Source organism: Leptonotus elevatus, chromosome 1 (assembly GCF_054856555.1).
Source record: "Leptonotus elevatus isolate MCC_2025b chromosome 1, RoL_Lele_1.0, whole genome shotgun sequence".
Classification (NCBI taxonomy): Eukaryota; Metazoa; Chordata; class Actinopteri; order Syngnathiformes; family Syngnathidae; genus Leptonotus; species Leptonotus elevatus.
The window spans coordinates 5,878,113-5,898,901 of record NC_141239.1 but is presented as its reverse complement, the minus strand read 5'-3'; the positions used below and the strand labels follow the sequence as shown (position 1 = coordinate 5,898,901).

At 42.1% G+C, this 20,789-nt stretch overlaps 1 protein-coding gene across 1 annotated transcript in view; it reads right to left on the bottom strand.

Moving 5' to 3' along the window:
- gpc1b (glypican 1b) overlaps positions 1-20,789 on the bottom strand; it is a 145,046-nt gene extending 124,257 nt beyond the window's left edge. Inside the window, exon 1 of the mRNA XM_086072557.1 lies at positions 20,708-20,789. The gene's annotated coding sequence lies outside the window, so the exon portion shown is untranslated. The remainder of the gene's footprint in view (positions 1-20,707) is intronic.

Below are 20,789 nucleotides of genomic sequence, written 5' to 3'. Positions count from 1 at the left end.
GATAAAAAAAAACCAAAAGAGTGGGGGCCCAATGGCGGCAATGAGAAATAACTTTGCACGTTGTCTCTGTTGTGATGCATCAAGTCACGTTGTGGCCTTTTGCTAGGATGTCAATTACAATGATATATTTCACAACATTTCAAAGTACGGTAATAACACCTCAGTCACCTTGCGGACTAAAAGAGGTCAGCCTTCCAGACTTAAGGTTGTTGATGCGACTCAACGTCCTGATCTCCTTGTTTGACATTTCTGGAGTTGCGACGCAGAACAAAAGCGAAGCATGTTGACCAAACAAATAAACGGTGAGAAGGACACAGAGAGAACATTTTGAATGATTACCTAACCAAACAAGAATCAAGGTGGGTGCAACCAGATTGAAGACGATCAGAATCAAAGAGGCAAACGAAAACTCACTCGAAAAAAAGTTTGAATTCAGAAATACCACGCAAAAGCAAAGGCAGTATCATTAACCTTTATTGATCCAAGAGACATTCAAATAATTTAAATCAGAAAAATATCTCATCCAAAAAATTTCATCCAAATCTAAATATACTTAAAGACTCTGTAAATTAAAATTAGAGATTATTTTAAGGACAATATTCAATTATAAGCCACCATTTCTGTTTACCTGATTTTTTTGGGGGCGAGGCTAAAATAGAGCCCAGTTAGTCATGCACTTTAGCCCAGGCCCTACGTCCCACTAAATATAAAAAACTTCATTCGCATCAGTGTTAGTTGGGCCCGCCGCTCACTTAGCTGCCAGGGTTGTGGAAGTGGACCATCACAAACAAATTACGTTCATTATTGGCGGCTTCACTCTATCACAGGGTTTTCATTTGTGGTCAGAATTTGTATTTTTTGCTTTTTCTGATCCTTCTAAGTCAGACCAGCCCAAAAATTTTAAATTTTCCCTCATCGTGCAATACGCTCAGATCAGAACCATGTTCAGTTATCCAGAGTGCTCAAAAAATGGATTACCCGAGCCCAGTGCGTCAGGCCTCCCGCAGCACAACAGTACGATGAAACATCCGCTATACGTTAAAGTTTTTCTTTTTAGTTTAAAATTTAATTAATGTGCTTTTTGGGGCAGTAAATCCTTGTTGTGGAAACCGATGTTCCCTTGACTACCCTTCTTTCTTTTCTAAATGGAAGACTAAGAAGATCTTCCACCAGAAGTACAAAGATTTACGGTGCCGGTATTTATTCTTTATTTTGCATTTTAAGTTAAATGTATTAGTTTAACAAAGTGTTTACAAGGGCTTAATAGAGCCATAAATCCCCCCAAAAGTCAACCTCAACTTTGCGGAAATTTACGTATCACCCGCGATGTGCAGGTAATGGAAAACTAGGACTTTGTATCAAGTTCTGAGGATCCACGCACAATATACTGTACTGTTTGTATTATTTTATGAACCACAAAACATGGTGTGATTGTCATGGAAGGAGCAATTGGCAACAAAGAGAGGAAACGGGCGACAATGAAGATGTGTGGATATTTTGAGAGGCTGTCGTCCCATTCTACCAGAAAGAAACATGCCCGCATTGATGAGGACAAACAACGCAAAAGTGAACATTCCAGACTGGGCAAGAGGCAAAATGTGGATTCCTAAAGCAGGTAACTCAAATCCTGGCTTTTCAAAGACATAATTGAACCTGCATTACATTTCGTTGAAGCGCTTGGATCTGACTGCCTCACGCAGGGAAGCTAAAAGCCCAAAATCACATTTAATGCTGACAAGAAGTGAAGGAGCAGCTTGATACAGATCGAACCACGACGTGGATAATTCTTATATAAATATAAGTGCGTGTGTGGTTTGAATAAGTACAATCAGCCTCTCCGAGGCATCTCTGTGTCTTTTCCTTCAACTAAAAGTAGTCTAATCCTTCACTAATCACAATCACTTCTTCCTCTTCACTGGCTTTTTTTATGTCCACCATTTCCCGTTTCCTCTCCCCCTCCCCCGGTGTGCCGCCACGGTTGCCTTCAGTGCTTTTGCCATTTTGCAGAGAAGTCTCAAGTAAGTCTTAAGGTTTAACCTTCAAGTCTCAAGCAAGTCTCAAGTCATTGTGTCTTGAGCAAGTCCAGCCAGGTCAACTTTTTCAATGCAGTCCTTCCAGCTGTATCTGGTCTTCATAAAGACCAATGAAGTCAGATAATATTATTGGCCAATTTATCTAACTTGAGTGCATCCCTTAGGATGTTTCACTTGGCTACGCTTCTTCCAGTACATATGGATGCAGGATTTTATTTTATTTTATGTGCTGACATGTTTCTGTAGCAACCCAACAATCAATCAAAACCATCAAGTAATACCTTGATTGTTTCTTTATCATTTTATGGTTTATTAATAGTGCTGAAGTGCAATATACTGTATGTGTTTTCTCAAAAGCCTCGGGCTCACCATTCAGTGCATCCATCAGTGCTTGATGATTCTGCTTCACGATGAAGACCTGACAAGGTTACCACAAAACACAGAGATGTTGCCAACTACTCGTTTAAATTGTGGGGAACAGTGAGAATCAGAGCAAAGTTTATTTACAAATCGAATATTAATGAGAAATTCAGCCGTCTGGGATGCCGGCCGTTTAAAGACCAGAATAGCTTAAAAAAAAAAAAGCTGCGGTCCCCTGTCCGTGTCGCCACCCGCCCCCCCCCCCCCCCCCGCCCTATCTATTTTTTTTTAATGCACCACATACACTCAGCAACATGCTTGGGTGGCGGGTGGATCGGAGCGTGGGAATATCATTTCCATCGGCTCCGGTTCACCTGCTCCTAATTTTAATGCACCACACACACACACTTGTATATACACTGGGTGGGGTCACATTCACGGTTTAGGGGTAGAGTTCGCCAGTCCGCGAGCTGGCGGACTCAGTAACAGGGGTTAATTTTCACAAAGAACGCTGGGGTGACGACCGGGGCCTTCCCCCGCTGGGCCTGGGGTTCGGGGGTGTCGGCCGCCCTCCGGTGCCCCCATCTCCCCCTTCTGCCCCCGGTGTTCCGTCCTTCCACACGGCGGGGGGTGGGGTGGGCGCGGCTGCCCTCTCCGCTCCGCTGTCCGGCCCCTCTTCGGCGCCGGTGCCTGGGTGCGGGTGGTCCCCGGGGGCTGGGGGTCGGGGGTTGGGGGGCTGCCGGTTGGTTGGGGTGGGGTCGGGGGGGGGGGCGGCTTTGTTGGGGGGGGGGGGCGGTGGTGGGGGTTGCGGGGTGGGGGGTGCTGGGGGTGGGGGGTGTCTGGGGGATTGGGGGCATGGGGGCGGCTGGGGCTGGGTTGGGGTGGGTGGCGGGGGTGGATGGGGGGCGGGGGGTTGTGGGGGGGGGCGGGGGTTGGGGGCCGGTGGGGTGCCTGGTGGGCCTGCAGTGCCCCGTCCTGCTGCGTTGGGCCGGGGGCGCGGGCCGTGTTGGGGCGGGGGGCGCTCCTGCTCCTGGGTTTGCTCTCCGGCCGGTGGCCCTGGTGGGGCCCGGGGGTCGTCCTTTGGCGCTGCCGCGGCCTGGGGGGCCCTGAGGTGTTGCGCTTGCTCTGTTCCGGCGGGGGTCGACGGCTCCCCTCTTTGGTGGAGATTTTCATGCATGCCAGATCCACCACACCAGCATCTACCGAAACTCAGACACAATCTGTTTCCTCCTCAGGTTATTGAATCGGTGGAGGCTGGTGTCTCGGATCTCACGCGGCTTCGTCTGTCCTTCCTTCCTTTTCTCGGTCTCTCCGTTGGTCTCTTGAGGCCTCCCTGATTTTATGTTTTTTGGATTTGTTGGGGTCTGGATGTTTCTTGGGCTGGGGAGGAGTTCTGGTGGGGGGTGTCTGGTCGGTGCTAGATTTCACCTTCCTTGGTTTTCTTCGGTCCCCTCGGGTCTCCTGGTGTTCGATTTAGGTGAACGGTATGAGATTTTTTTTCTAATAGGTTTTCTGGTGAGCTAACAAATACACACACGCACGCACGCACGCACGCACGCACGCACGCACATACACATACTCACCCACACACACAAAAAAAAAAAAAAATGTATGTATGTATGTATGTATATATGTATATATGTATGTATATATGTGTATATATATATATATATATATATTTAAAAAAAAAAAAAAAAAAGAGCAATGATGATGACATTTCCGAATGAACAATACTGAGCTCTTAAAAAAAGAAGAAAAAAATAAAATAAAATAAAAAATAAAATTAAATTAAAAAAAAAAAAAGGCATCATGAGCATTTTCAACCCAAAATTCTGGGCAAACTGATAAAGGGACATAAAAAAATACTGAAAAATATATGTGAAAATGAATATACATACGCTACTCACAAAAAGTTAGGGATATTTGTCTTTCAGGTGAAATTTCAGGATGAGCCTGAAATGCATTCAAACTTTTACAGTTGAACTTATTGTGACCTCTAAGCTCTGGAATGCACATGTCCAACTGTTAAATGTTTCAGTACTTTTTGCACAAGTTACTGTTCTCTAACGAGGAACGACAATGCTCCAGCTCATCGAGGTGGCATCATCAGGGAACGGCTGTTGGAGACTGGTGTGCCTCAAATGGAATGTCCTACACTTTCTCCAGACCTGAATCCTATTGGAAACCTGTGGGGTCAGCTGAGTCACCGTGTCGAGGTTCGAAACTTTGCACCCCAGAACCTCAATGACCTGCCCTTCAAGAAGAGTGGGATGCCATGCCTAAGTAGACAATGAGTCGACTTGTGAACAACAAAAGACGTCATTGTCAAGCTGTAATTGTTGCTCAAGGGCACATGACGAGTTATTGAGAATTTTTTTCCTGTGTTGTACCCACGATTGTTGTTAAGTTTTCTTTCAATGAATTGTTTGAAATGAGTAAATCACCAGTGCATCCTTCTTCTTAAATGTCCTACTTTCATGATATCACTGTACCGTCAACTTTTTACATTTTCCATAAATTTCACCTGAAAGCCAAATACTGTGTCCTTAACTTTTTGTGAGTAGTGTATATACGTATAGAGGTATTTACATACATCTTGTGCTGCCATCATTAGTTACTCCGTACTGTCTGTCAGTCCAGCCTTTTCTAGCCACTGGTATGTTTTTTATCGATGTTAGCCTTTGTTGGCGGTACATGCTATGCAAGGGACTTGTCTTTCCATTCATGACAGTCCATCTGGCTCCTTCTCCTTACTGGGCTTCTGTGGCATGGGATATTCAACACCCAAGTCCATGCCGAGTCTCAAATCGTTTAGTCGAGTCTCAAGTCTTTTAGTCAAAGCACAAGCCATCACAATCTGCAATAACTTATCTTTGCCATTACGTTCAGCCTCCACGAGTGCGTGTGTAATATCTCTGTGGCATGCAGGCCACTGTCGCACACGACAACAAAGGAGCATTTCCGATGACACATGCAGGGGGTTGACAGACAGATGATGAAAATGAGAAATATTGAGTCAACCCGTGAGTCAAAAGCGGGGGTTGCTTTTGAAGCATGATAAGAAGAGAGAAAGGGCGTATAAATAAGCTGAGCACGGAGGGATACAACATTCAAAGCGGGACCAAATAAAAGTGGAGTGATAATGCTTGCATTCTCGGGGCGTCACAAATGAGAAATGTAGGTCTTGTTGTGTCAAACTAATCAGAGCACAATTCCTGTTTTAAATTACTTTAGACTGGAGAGCAGAAAAGTTGGGAATTAAATCCATTTATGGAGAACTTTGCAACAAGAGAGCTTGTGCTTTTTTTCCACTGCATAGTCAGCTTGCAGCACTTCAAAATAGCACTGCTAGAAAACCGCACCCAAGTAAAGGCATCAGTCAGAACCCTCCGCACAAACATACAACAACAACGTAGCAGAACAGCAAGTTCCTGTGGCAATTTAATTCCAAGAGACTGAAGCTGCTTGCATAGTATGGAACCACTTGTTACATGAGGCTCAGCTTGTAAAATGAAATGATCGGAGATTTGACCGTGTGACTGGCAAACTTTTAACCCATAAAACTATCTATACAACCATCCAACCACATACCACAAGGCAATCGTATGTAAATTTAGTGGATAAACATTGGAGGATTGCATTTTCAAGACCATCCATCTAGAAGCATATCAATAAAATTGTAAAAGTAATACAAAAAGCAATGGCCACAAAATAATAAGTCGTTTGGTTTGGTATGTTTGTCTGTGTTTATAAAGGATCCTTGGATTTCCAGCCTGTGTCATCCTACTTTTCCGCACCTTTTGATGGTATAACACAGCACGTTTAATTAATAAGGGCGCAGCAACTGTTCCAGTACAGAAAGAGGAGAACAAATAGACTTTTGCTGTATTGAGAGGCCAGTGGGGTTGTTGTTATTAAATCACATTAAAATGATTATCACACTTGTATGGCCTTGATTGCAAGAGTGATTTTTGCTGAGAACGCCAGGAGAAGAAAAGGGATATATGTAGGTTAGTCAAGCGACTGTCCTTGGTGGTGGAAATGCCATATTATATTAATTCAACCTTTGGCCTGTGTTCTATAATGTATGTTGTCAACTCATTACTTGAGTTTAAAAAAAAAAAAAGAGTCCTTTATAAAGCTGTAAAACGGTGTACATGAAAATATGAGTTATACAATAGCTAATGATCAGCTCATCGGCAAGCTTGGCAGAAGCCTGACAATCTTGATCATGAATCAGGTGTGTTAGTGGAGAGAAACATGGAAAACAGGCTGGATAGGGGCTCTCGAGGACCGCGCTTAGCCACCCCTGGCCTATGGTGTCATCTCTGAATTCTTATTGCTGAATTTGCATTTAGAAATAAATCTCTCACAGTTCACTTTACAGAGTCTTTGAAGAAACATCTGAAGATGAACAACAGGAATGAAGGACAACGTAATAACAGAGCTACAAATCAGATCAAATAGTAATTAAGCAACTAAAAATACTGATTAAACTTCTCACCTCAACTCTCATCGAATTGCTCTGTCAGGTCCAGATTGGCAAATGCACCCTTGAAAAGCATGAAAAGTCACTTCCTGTTCTCAGCCCCCCACCAAGACTCCCTCGTTATTAAATCCCACTTCCATTTTGGAATAACATACATTCCTTCGGCATTCCTCGGCTAGTTTCCATTAAAGGAATCACACACTGTTTAAATGAGACAGTGGAATTGGTTTTCTAACAAAATGAACATAAACTTTCATGAGTGTGTTTAAGTGTCATTGAGACGCAAATGTCATAAACATGACTTGTTGGCTGATAAACACACTTGGGCTTCCTACGGGTTATTTTATTGCGACATGGATTAACATATTACATTGCAATGGTTCTTGTGTGGACCATTTCACTATGTTTATAAACAATGACCACCGGGATACTTTATAACTGCTACAGACGATAATCATTGCCTATGCTAGCATTAGCCTTAAGATAGCGGACTAAAGGTTTAGCTCGATGGTTGTTTAACTACAAAATGTGTATTTGTCTTTGCTTTATGTTTAGTTAGGCAATAAAAAAACTGAGTGGTAAAAAAAAAAGCAGTTTGAAGCCTCTTTTTTAAAATAATATTCACAAAATTCTACAATGATTAGGCTAGTTAGTTATAGCACTACTGCATGGTGTGCTAAACACTATAACCGCAATGAGAACACTGCTCATGTTGTGTTGCTCTCATTTGAAAAATCTTTAAAGATAATTGCAAATGTAATGTAATTGAATAAAGTTTTGCCAACAACATCAAAACGAGTTGAGAACAGACATATGTTTTTGTCCATAAAGGTCTGAAATGACTGTCATGGCTGCGGTATCTCACTCGATGCATCCTGTTTAAGATAACATCGTTTCATCCGTTGTAATTGTCACACTTTCAAATTGAAATGTGTCGTTGGTTTATTACCACCTGACAAAGTTTGCTCACAAGAGGCATTTATTTCATAACAAATGCAGTGTTTTCTCATAGTGGGGCATTTGTTTGCATAGCATGTATCTATTAGGGGCAAGGCATTCATTTTTGCTTTCTCTATTTGTATTTATTCTTTATTTATTTATTACACTTAATTTCCATAGTTGGAATGTCGTCTTATTTGGATTAAAAATGTTTGTTGGGACTTGTTGGTTCACTAGCCCTGTTCCGTCCTATTTTCTACTTATCACATCCATTCCTCCCCGAGTCCACATAACCATAAATTCCAGTTCATATGTAAAGTTATTGTTGGCATATGCTACTGTTATGCTGTTATTGTTTTCTTTTTGTTCTTTTCCCCTCTGCCTGTCTCCTCAAGCCTTGTTTTGCCGAACTGTATTTCAAATAAATGTCCTTCTCAATGCAAACAACAATAAAAGAGTGCATCGAACTCTCCTGTTGTACAGCAAAACTGTTGTGGCATGATAAGGCAAACACTTAAGAACAAAAGAAGAAAATATGAGGCACAGTGTCTATTAGAATGTTTTGTACTATTTGAGAAAATGTTGTAGTGCAAGAAAAAAACTAATTGTTTCTTAACTTCTTTTTTTTTTAAACTATTTTATTATTTTTATTTGACAGTTTTTGAAGATTCTGTCCTGTCCTGTCCTGTTTATGCAACTAACCCACTTCTCACATCATACGTTACTGGGTACAGCTTTTACCATAGCCATTAAGATTAGGGGCGGAGCTAGCGGTTGACGGCTCAAACCCAAAGTCAGATGCAGAGATAACCACACAATACACTTGTATCTCAAATCATTGAAATGAAAGGAAATAGAGCTTGGACTCACACTCAAAAATCCATGTTTGTTATTTGTTAACCATTTAAGTAACACATGTGTTACTAAACATACTTTCGTCGAAAAAATGTCAAGTCCAAAAAAAGAAAATCCAATTTAAACACTTTATCGACATCATATGATGTCAACTGATATTGTCCTTCCATTGCAAGAAAACCAATGTGAAGTAGAATTTCTTTAGAAATTGCGTGGGAATGCTAAAAAGCTGAATGCTATTATCTGAATGCTAAGATTTGAATGCATGTGCTTATGAAGTAAATTGAAAGATCAATCATGTGAAAATTACTAATTTTCAATTGTAGTTAAATAATAAATGAATAAAAAAAAAACATGAACTGCGATCTGTCTAAGGTGGGATGTAATCATTTCAGAGAAATTATCATCAATTTCCTGATATGATAGTCAGTTGGTATCAAACCATCGAATGTACTAAAATGTGTTCCAAGCGGGGTTTGAAACCAGGTTCTCGTCAAAGGTGAGACTCGAACCCGCGACCTCCTGGTTACTAGACAATACACTACACCAACTACGCCACTGAGCAGTATTAAGAGCTGGTAATGATGATCAGTTGTATGAATGGAAGTGAGCGTGGAAGGGCGCCAGGATTACACCGCATGCGTGTGCGTAGCGGCTCCGCTCAGCTGCGTCTTGACTGCGTGTTCCGGACACGTCAATTTTATGGACAAAACTCATCGGCTGTACACAGCTTCGTCGCCGACAACTTCCCGCCGTGTCTCGCGTGATTGCGCGCGATAATGTGGCATTAAAAACGACAAACACACAAAGTCTGTGATCAACAGAGAAGCAGAAAGAGAGGGTGGACTTCCTTTGATTGAACTCACCGTCCACTCCCACAACTCCTACAATCGACGTCCCATGCAGCATCACTTTTCAGGTTGTCCAAATGAAAAGGATGTGCCGTGTCAAATATAATCCACCTCCATTATAAATATCTCCTCGTCCATGTTCGCTGCAGTAAATTAAGCGTTAAGCATTGTGACGTTTTGCTGACATGATTGCGAAATAGGGTCTAGTGGGTATTTTATTCTGAAAAGCAACCAGAATTTTTTATTTTGAAACTGCGCCGGTCTTCCTGTCCCGCTCAAAGTGTTACGTGCTAGTTTGCCATTTGATGGATGCCGTCAGTCAAAAATAGAAAATAGGTCTTACACCCAATTCACACTGACTGCGGAACGGCCGCGGTGCGTTTTCCGTACGGCCGCCGCACGGACTGCAATTCACACCGCTTGCTTTGCGTGAGCTGTCCATGTCCGGAAATCTGCACCCGCCAGACCACAAGATCACGGGGGTTCACACCTTTCTATTCCTTGTGGCGGCCGTACGGAAAACGCCCCGCGTCCGTTACGCAGTCAGTGTGAATTGGGTGTTACCGTGCGGCGGGCTCCGGCACGACACAGCGATTCCGCAGTTGATCCGCAGCACAAACGCAACTGTTTAATTTGAACAAGCTGACAGAACGGAAACGAATCTGCTGCGCTGCCGGAGCGGAGCGGAGACGCAACGCACATGCATGCGGTGTAATCCCGGGGTTAGAAAAATGTCAACGTCTGTCCCATTGAAAATGAATGGGGAAAAGTTTATATTTAACGGTAAATTGTGCGAATACTGTAAGTAGTGTGGAAGCAGACGATATATATGAATTTTTGAAGCAAGTTGAAATTTGAACGGTGTAAATCGGAAGTATTATGTGGGAGTTGTTACATTAAAAAGCGTGGCTCAAAAAAAATCGCAGTAACATAATGGTGGCCGGCTGTAAGTGTGCTACCACCATCTAGTGGTCGGAGTCTAAAGTTTCCTCGAATCCCAAAATGATCAAATGGTTCAAGTGATGGTTCGTATCAACAAACACTTGTATCTCAACGCCCCACCACTGCATTTATCTACAAACATCAACTTCAAATAATTGTCTTTTCACTCATAGAAGCAGCACTTCTTCACAAAATCACTACATTACACACACACCATTTTTGTATAACAAATTATACATCCTCTTTAATAATACAAGTTATGCACTAAACAGAAGACTCACTCTGATGGCACGAATTTAGAATTTAGGAGTCGAAAAGTAAAACAGCAGTCGCAGTGCGGGAATACCACGTTTGTGTTGCGAGCTGCTAATGATAATGATAGAAGACGAAAGTGAGCGCGGGAGAGATTTGGGAAGGTGGAACGACACCCAAGGGATCCGCGGGACAGTCACAGCCACGCTCATCCATCTCCAGGACACCAGCGACTGGCACGGCTGCGACTTGACAAATAGAGCGAGTCTGACGGGGAATTGAACATGACATGATGACCAGCCTCGTGTGACTGGCGTCCACACAGAAGCAGACACACACTTTTTTTTTTTTCTTCTCGTGATGGGAATTGATTAGTGAGGCCAATGATGAGAAGGAAAGAAGCAATTATCAACCTTTTTTTTTTTTGTCAGCGATTGCGGTCTTCACTTGACACTATGTTGCTAAGGCTCCATAGGGGTCTTTCATGCAGAATTTCAGTGAAAGGTCTTTGATTGTAATATTAAATCCTGATGACATTGTTAATTAGGAAATTTACTAGAATATTAACACGCATTATGGATTTCCTAACCATGTTGACAATGTTATTCGTATCCTTTCACTAAAGCAAAAGTTCCTAAAATAGCTCGAAATGGACAAAAGTATTAAAATGTCATTTGTGTTATCTGTATTTCTTTCTACAAATATGGCACTTGATCATTCTGGATTTTGGCCTGTTTTACTGCCGCTTCTCTTCCATATCTCCTTGCATGGATGGGCTCTAGATTAAGGTATCTCATTGATTTTTGTGAATTGTGAGGCCGTGAAGCCATTTGAGAATGTTTTGTGATGAGATGCTATATCAACGGGCTATTCGGTCCCTGTACGACCGATGTCAGAGTTTGGTCCACATTGGCGGCAGTAAGTCGCATTCGTTTCCTGTGAGGGTTGGACTCCGCCAAGGTTGCCCTTTGTCACCGATTCTGTTCATATCTTTTATGGACAGAATTTCTAGGCGTAGTCGAGGCGTTGAGGTGGTCCGGTTTGGTGGCCTCAACATTGCATCTCTGCTTTTTACAGATGATGTGGTGCTGTTGGCTGTTAGCCGTGATCTCCAGCTCTCACTGGAGCGGTTCGCGGCAGAGTATGAAGCGGTTGGGATGAAAATCAGCACCTCCAAATCCGAGACCATGGTCCTCAGTCGGAAACTGAGTGGAGTGCCCTCTCCGGGTCGGGGATGAGATCCTGCCTCAAGTGGAGGAGTTCAAGTATCTTGGGGTCTTGTTCACGAGTGAGGGAAGGTTAGAGCGGGAGGTCGACAGGCGGATCGGTGCAGCGTCTGCAGTGATGCGGACGCTGTATCGGTCCGTTGTGGTGAAGAAGGAGCTGAGCCGAAAGGCAAAGCTCTCGATTTACCGGTCGATCTACGTTCCTGCCCTTACCTATGGGCTGTGGGTCGTGACCGAAAGAACAAGATCCCGGATACAAGCGGCCGAAATTAGTTTCCTCCGCAGGGTAGCCGGGCTCTCCCTTAGAGATAGGGTGAGAAGCTCGGCCATCCGGGAGGGAGAGAGTGTCGAGCCGCTACTCCTCCGCGTTGAGAGGAACCAGTTGAGGTGGCTCGGGCATCTGGTTCGGATGCCTCCTGGACCCCTCCCTGGGGAGGTGTTCCGGGCATGTCCCACCGGCGGGAGGCCCCGGGGACGACCCAGGACACGCTGGAGAGACTACGTCTATCGGCTCGCCTGGGAACGCCTTGGGATCCCGTCGGAGGAGCTGGCTGAAGTGGCTGGGGAGAGGGAAGTCTGGGCTTCCCTGCTAAAGCTGCTGCCCCCGCGACCCGACCCCGGATAAGCGGTAGAAGATAGATGGATGGATGGATGGATGGATGGATGCTATATCAATGAACTCGACTTGATTATTCGTCTGTTTTCATTAATGGGTCAATCCAGAATTGGACGACATTTATTGTCCCCACCCTCATGAAATTACACACACAAAATACAGAAGCATGCACTTGTTGCGTCAATTGTACTTGTCCCAAGACCAAGGGTAACTGTAATTGTATTAAGTCATTTCAAATTTGTTGTTATTATTTTTAATTAATATATCTCTGGTGTTTGGCCCAAAACTTAAAAGTCACAATTTGTCAAATTTTATATGTTTTCAAAATTCTATATTATTGGCTAGTCCACACGTGTGGGTGTCATTTTTACAAATTATTGACTAATCTAAAGTGTTTAAAATGGCTTTCTCTCTTTGATGATGCAATGTTAATTGTTGAAAAAATATGTCTCCTGAAAAGTGACGATTTTGCAAGTACAATGATTTGGCCTGACACCAGCGATTTTTAAAACATTAAATACCTCTTGAGCACACCCGAAAATCTTTATTTTTTCTCTCTTGGCCCTATTTCTTGATGACCAACTTGCAACTTACATAGAAAAATACAACAGATGAATCAGCTTATTTTTGGGTAGGATTCTGTTGATATGTTTCCTTGCAACTGTTAAAAGAACTTTTGTTATAGACATATTTTAAATAGTAGTATAGTGGACCCCCGCATACTCACGGTTCAGCACCCGTAGATTCCCCTTTTCGCAGTTTTTCCCCTCATTGTTTTTTTTATTTTTATATATGCATATATTTCAGGGGGCGGAGCCAACCCCCATTTGTCATGGAAAACGCAGGTTTATTTTGAAGATGTTTTTGGGGTTAGAAAAAAAATCCCATGTATAGTATTTCAATGGGTGTCATTTATATGCAGGTTTTCACTATTTATGGAGCGGCCCGGTCCCTATCTTGGGTGTCCACCGTAATGTAATGCTATCTTTGGAAGTTTTGTCTCTCAGCATACTCACAACTAGGGCTGTGAATTGCCTAGTACCTGGCGATTCAATTTGTATCACGATTCATAGGTCACAATTCGATTCGATGCAGATTAATCCCGATACAATTTTTTTTTTCTTACTCAAATTTAGAAAATACAAATGAGTAAACTTGTACATGAACACTGTAAGATTTGTATGAAAATGTATTTATTTATCTGAAAATTCAGGCTTATAACTGAGCCACTGCATTGAACACACAGGTTGCAGTCTGTTTCATGTCTGAACAACACTGAAATAAAAATATTAAGGCTTAATGTTCCATTAATATAATATTCTTCCATGCTTAATGTGTGAATCCTAACCCTTAGTAAGACGTTTTGTTGAATATTTCCATAAAAATTTGATGTTTAAAAATCGATTTTTTCTAACACCCTTACTCGCAACCCTGTTATTAAAACCTTTTAACCCATCTCAAGGAAGGGAGAAAAAAAGTGACATATCAGAATAGACATCATTAGGTCAAGTTAGGGCTGGGCTGTGTTTTGTTGTGAACGATTTAAAAATGTTTAACATCGCTGTTTTTTCCCCCCTTTCGTTGCGCCCGCGGCTTTCGCCCCAATGGGCTTCCGTAGCGTTAGCTCTGTCACACACTCATACGGAAGGAACTCAACAAAAGCAAACGAACTCCCACTTAAAAAAACAACAACTGTTCACTATGTTACCGTGGAGGAGTCATTTACACAAGGAAGCACGTATGACATGAAAGGGGCACAATAAGAGCGATCACCAAAGCGGACACGTTGCACCTTGCTAATGATATCGCACCCGTGTATACAGTGAGGAAGACTCGATTTCACCACTTGCTGAAAACGGGAGAACCCAGGTATGTGCTACTGCTACCTAGCCGCAAGTACCGGTATATTGCTTAAATTGCCCCACGGCATTTGTTTAGGCAGTGATTATTTTGCCGTGACTGGCAACTCAAATGCTAGCGATATTTTTATTACTATAAATGTGCACGTTTATGTCGCTGCGTGGTCGCAACATGTACGCTATCTCGTCAAGACGGACTCGCCTTGCAAGCACTTACCGGTATGAAAGACAAGCTTACTTTCACTTGCCATGCACCGTGACGCTTATCAGCCCCTGCGTCGTCTGCGACATAAAATCCTTATGAAATGTCGTATAGTGGGCTGGTAATGCTGATAACAGCCTATTTTCAGTGACAAAACCAATTGAAAAGTGAAAGGAGATCTTTAGATGGGAGTGAACTTAGTGAAGCAGACTGATCACGGTAAAATAGCCGATTTACGGCAGGCGGAGGCTTTCTTACACCGGGGACTGGCCAATCAAATAACGCTAGAAGGAAATTTGCCAGTCATGGCAAAACAGCCACCTCAATTTACATAACAGTCCTTGTACTTGTAAAATCAGCAGACAGTTGGAGGGGATGACAAGCTCAGACCTCGATTCCAACATTAAAGCCAAAATGGGACGTTTATTTGTGTCATATTGAGGGACACAAGTAGCACTGTTTAGCGTTTAAAACAAAGTTGACAAAAAACGTTTTACTTTTTTACTTTATCAACGCATAGATTTACATTTCCAGAAGTATTCAAGGTAGAAGTTTTGCACATTGATTCCAAGAGAAAAAATATGGTTACTTTTGTTAACTGATCAAATAAAAGCAAAACTTTTTAACTTCTTGGTTTATGTCAAATAAAATAAATAAATACAATAATAACAATAATAAAAAAATCAGGAAAAATCATAAATCACATTTTTTGTTTAAAAAATTGGGAGATTTAATTTTTAGGTAAAATTGCCCAGCCCTATCAAGAGTTGTTTCTATTTTTTGCATTTGTCCTCCCATTAAAGCTGCAATGGAGTGTGTCATAAAACCAACTCATTTAATATTGTCAGAAAAAAATACTTCTGTGGTTTTGTTATACCTGTAGTGTATACATAGCTATGTCTTGACCGGTTAGCATAGCAGCTGAGCTAACATAGCTAGCTAAATTTTTGGCTCCCTTAGTCCTATAAGTTTGCCTTTTAGGCTTGGTATGCATACACAGCTTGTAAAAAGCTACTTAATTCTCCTGAGATCACAATACATGAAAAGGACAAACAGCCTATTAGTGTCAGTCGGTCGACAGTTTGCGCCGAGTAGTCTTTTGCCGGAAAATGTTTACGATGTGCGCGCGACTGCGCGATGTTGAGCGTGGATTAGACGCGTGTCGAGAAGATGAGGTGTGGATTTGGCTGAGCCGGTGAGACAGAAGCGCTGATGTGTACTGCCGTTTAAAATAGACCAGACAGACAGCTGAGCAGCTGTGACCTCATGTCGCCCCAACTCTCACTTACACTCGCTGACAGTAGTCTTGCCATACGCACACCAGAAGTGGCAAAAGTACTCACGCTTTGCACTTGAAGACCCTGTCAAGTGAAACCATAGATATTTTTTTTTCTACTGTAAAGATATTACAGATGTTTGAGGAAAATAGCTGAAAACGTAAGCTAAGACTGAGAACTATGCAGTACTAAATTGTGGAGATATTGCGTTAAACAATTTTTCGCGTTTTAAGTTATCCTGATATTTTGGACATGGCTTTCCCCCCCACTATGAAAGAACTAGAACGCTTTTGTTAACATTAGAGGTTGCTTAGTTACAATTACCTGGTCAATTTGCACAATTAAAGCATGCAGTTAGCTAGGTATCTTTGTAATCTATGTATGTTAGTTAGCTAGCTAGTTAGCTAGCTATGCTTTTGCTGCATTTGAGGAAGGTGGGAAGTCAGGCTTTTTCGACTTCATACCAGGAAGTGTGCACGGGAACGACCTTTGAAACGTAACCCAAAGTGATTTGGACCGACTGCGTTAACCAGAACAACAAACAATTTATCGGTATCAGCCATCGTTGTTTGCATTGGCTTTGAACGCTTTGAGGTCGGAACTGGCAGATTCCAAGTGTGACATGTCCGACTTCCCACCTTCCTCGAATGTATCATTACACCCTTCCTTGAACGCCACAATGTACAGAACAGTTCTGTGTTGCGATTTAAATTCCAAATGATTATGTATTCTGTGCTAGGGGGCTAATGTGAGCTGCAGGCTAAAAAAACAAAAACATATGCCGTCGTATTTAATAAATGTTTGACTTTCCCTTAACTGTCTCTGTGGACTGACACATCGACACAACACCAAGCAAGGAACCATCAGCTAGCTTGTAAGCTAACAGGTGTCCATGAAGCTGCTAGCTTTTGCGCTAGCTAATGGCTAGCCTCATGTCGGGCCGTGGAAAACACAGCGATGTGGTTTTAATGCAATCGCCATACATATGAGTGGAAACGATGGATTTGATTTTTTCCGATTTTGAAGCCTCATTTTATGTATGTGGCGATCTAGGTAGTAAAAGTAAAACGTGATTTGGAAAAATAAATACATGATACATCTAGTTCATCTGATGAACACCTAAAAACACTAACTGTCATTATGTGTCTCAGCCTGCTACATTCTTTAATTGATTTGTTTCGCATTGAGAAAGTTATTAAACGGAGGACACACTGCCTGAGCGTTTAGCTTTGGGGGGACAAAAGCAGTTCAATTCCAGCTCTGGCAAGGACGAGTCAAGATATCCTTGCAAGGGACGCTTTGCCGTCGTCTGCTGCCGGCCAGACGGTCGCGGTACGAAATAGACTCCAGGGATCAAATGCAGTCTGCATGCTCGTGGAAGTCTGCAATTGTGGGACGGGTTGGATGAAATCACTGGTATTGGGGCAGATATTCAAAGGAGCGTGCGGCCGACGTCCGCTCTGCCAGGAAAGTGTCATTAGTTATTTGCGCTGATAGGCTGATGATAAAAACAGTGTGGGTGTGGTGGAGGCTTAAAGTGCCTCTGTCGCCTGAAGCGGAGCCATCAAATTCTTTTCTTGAAACCGTTGACGGGAAAAAAGGCCCAGCGTGAACTGTTCAAAGCTACACTAAGCAATCATTGAAACGGAAACTACAGCATAGCTCCCATTCCATTCTCTATTTTTTTTTTTTTTACATTTAAAACAATTTTCATAGGAATGAAAGATGGACAACAACATTTGCATTAGCATATGACTGCACTGCTGTGTTGGTGTGAGGCACTGATCTGTACTTATGACTGGATAGCCTATAGCCCATACACGCCTGTGCAAGCCGTTGAAGCGACAGGGCGGCCATCTTACTCCTCCCATCTTGCGAGCGGACTACTGTATAAACTATACGTACAGATTAGACATATACAAGCTCATAGGCTCTTATTATAGTGTCGGGGGACGGGGGAGGGGGTTTGTGGCGGTAAAAAAATAAATAAAAAATTAACAAGTGGATGGTATGTGCTGCTTTGAAGACCCCCTTGTTCTTTTATCGCTCAATTCCTTAGACCCTTTAGATATTAGATTTGGCAGAGGTATCTTTTTGATGAATTAGTTATAATTCTTTAATGAAAAAATATAAAAGTTTCCTCCTGTAAACACCATTAAGCCTATAATTTATACATGTATTTGAGGCAAGTTGCAAAATGGCTTAAGTCCTCTTGTTTATGTTTAACAAATTTAAAACATCATAAATCATGCTGTTTCTACTAAGTACTGTCTCAAATGTTCTTCAATTTCGATACTATAAATGTATAGAATCGTATGCCAAGATACATTTCTTGGGAGGAGTAATATGGCGGCCTAGCGGCTTCAAGTGTCTTGGCCTATCGGTTAACCCAGCGGTGGTCAAACTCGGCGTCCTGCAGGTTTTGGAGGTTTCCCTGCTGCAACGCAGCTGATTCCAATCAACCCGATCGTTACCAAGCTTATGCAGAGCTTGCTGATGAGCTGATCCTCTATCAGGAGAAGGGAAACATCCAAAACCTGCAGGACTCCGGCCCTCGAGGCCCGAGTGTGCCCACCCCTGGGCTATCCAGTCATATGTACAGATCAGTGATGTGAGGCCACGTTTAGCAGCTAAGCAATTGTGCTAGTTTTTCGGTTAGCTAGCAGCTAAATTAGCATGTAGCTACGTTCATAGTTTCCTTTGGATATTCAGCTATAGTGAAACACTATTATGTGACATTATGTTGTGTTGATTTGGATCAAGTCGAGTGTACTGAAATAAATAACACTTTATACTGTGCAAGGAGTGTAAGAGCAAAACAACATCGCTTTGTGATTAAAAAATGGTATATAAATGGGAGCTTTGCTATATCCCCAATAGTTATTTTCCCGACATTCTAATATTTTGTGTTTACTGCTGCATTAATACTGACAGCTCGACAAAAATTTCCCAGGAACCAACAGGTCAGCTACATATCAGCTGAGCGAGCCGAGGGCCACTAGCGATAAGCTCTGTCAGCGCACAAACATGCTCCTGCACTTTCTATTTCGGCCGCAAATTCGGACCGATATGTTTAGCACGGAAGCCTCATGGATGCAAATAGAAAAGGTCAGACAGTGCAGCCTGCCCTGCATACGCAATCGTGACTCCTCAACTGTGGGAAGTAACGATAGCCGTACTTCATTACCATCCATCCCTAAGTCGATTTTTCAGGTATCTCTCCTTTTTTACTTTTATGACCTAAACTGGAAAGCAGATACCTGTACTTGCTATGTCTTGCTTTGACAAAATAGGCAGGTTAGCTTGTCATTAGCTGATTTAGCATTTGTTTGTTACTCAGCTCAAGCTATTGGAGCACATTTTGATATTAGATGTCAAAAAATTCATCTAATGTATCATATATCATAAATCATGATATATGATTTTATATCATAAAAGTACTTAAGCTATAACATGCAACATATACAGCATTTTTATCATCTGCTTCTCAGTACAGCAGTATTTAAGTTCATGAAATAACAAATTTATAAGCTTTGACGGTAACATTTTTGTGGATTTTTTCCCCCTCCATCATACTCAAACTTCTCCTCAACAGCACATATCAACACTGTCCAAAGAAAATCTCCAAATTTATTACATATTTCATAATTGGAGACACATGCTTTTCAGTGGACAGCGACGGTATGTAAGAACAGACTGCTGTTAAAGCCAAAATTGACATTTTTGGGAGACACCAGTTTCCCCTCTCCGACAATTAAATGAGGGTGATGGACGATGGGATGTTGAAGGTTTTATCGTGCTGACTGTTCTGCTCTACGATGGTGGGACGTGGACACTCTGTGGATGGCAACTTAGGGAACTGGACAACTTTCATGTGAGGTGTCTTAAACCAGACGCATATAAAAAGAACTAGACAGAGAGAACTACAAACCCACTGCAACTAAAAAAACGGCGTTCTTAAAGGGGGTTCTTATTATTTGATCACAAACAACATGGTGCATTTTCTGCCGGCTGGGAATGCAAAGTGTGGAAATGAGTGTTGAGACTATGCGCTGCCCCCGTCTAACCACGTGCAACAGATCCTTTCACAATGACGGCTGAACCAATAACGACCATGGGTAATTTGATTGATTCTGCGTACTGACTTTCACAAGACTCCAACTTGTTCAGAAGTATGTCTAAAACCTGGGTAACCGTTCTCTTACCAAGTATTAGCCTACATCAAAAATTCCTTCCGAGAGACACGTACTTCTTAGAACATTTCATTTCAATCATAACCTTCCAAATGTGTGATTCCATGGTTCCACCTGGAGAAGAGTTCATGAAACTAGGGGGGGGGGGGTAATTAATATATATATATATACATATACATATATATATATATATATATATCACTGTTTGGTGGTGGCATGTGACATGGGCAATTTGCACCCCTGATGTGCATCTGTGTGATGATAATGATAATAATAATTTGTTCAATGAATTAATTTCTACAAGTGCTTTCACATTATCAAATATTTAAAAAAAAATCAATCATCCTATCCATTATTCCATCAATTAATCGAGCATTGTTGTTGTTGTTAAACCAGTAAGGTGGGATGCTCATAATTTATTATCTTCGTTCTACACATATGCATTATGAAACACCAGCAAAATTATCCTATGCTAAACGGTTAGCATACGCTATTAGCATTAGCGCGCTAAGCGCTAGCGGTTACCACTTAAGGTAAACGAACACTAACTACTATATTTAGTTCACACATATATCTACATTACACATGTAATAGTGTCTTAAAAGTCACTTACATGTGGCGCTTCAAGAATAATCCATGCGTATATGTGAGTGAGTGGTGCTGCCTGTGTTAGCTACAATAACTTCCTGTTCCTG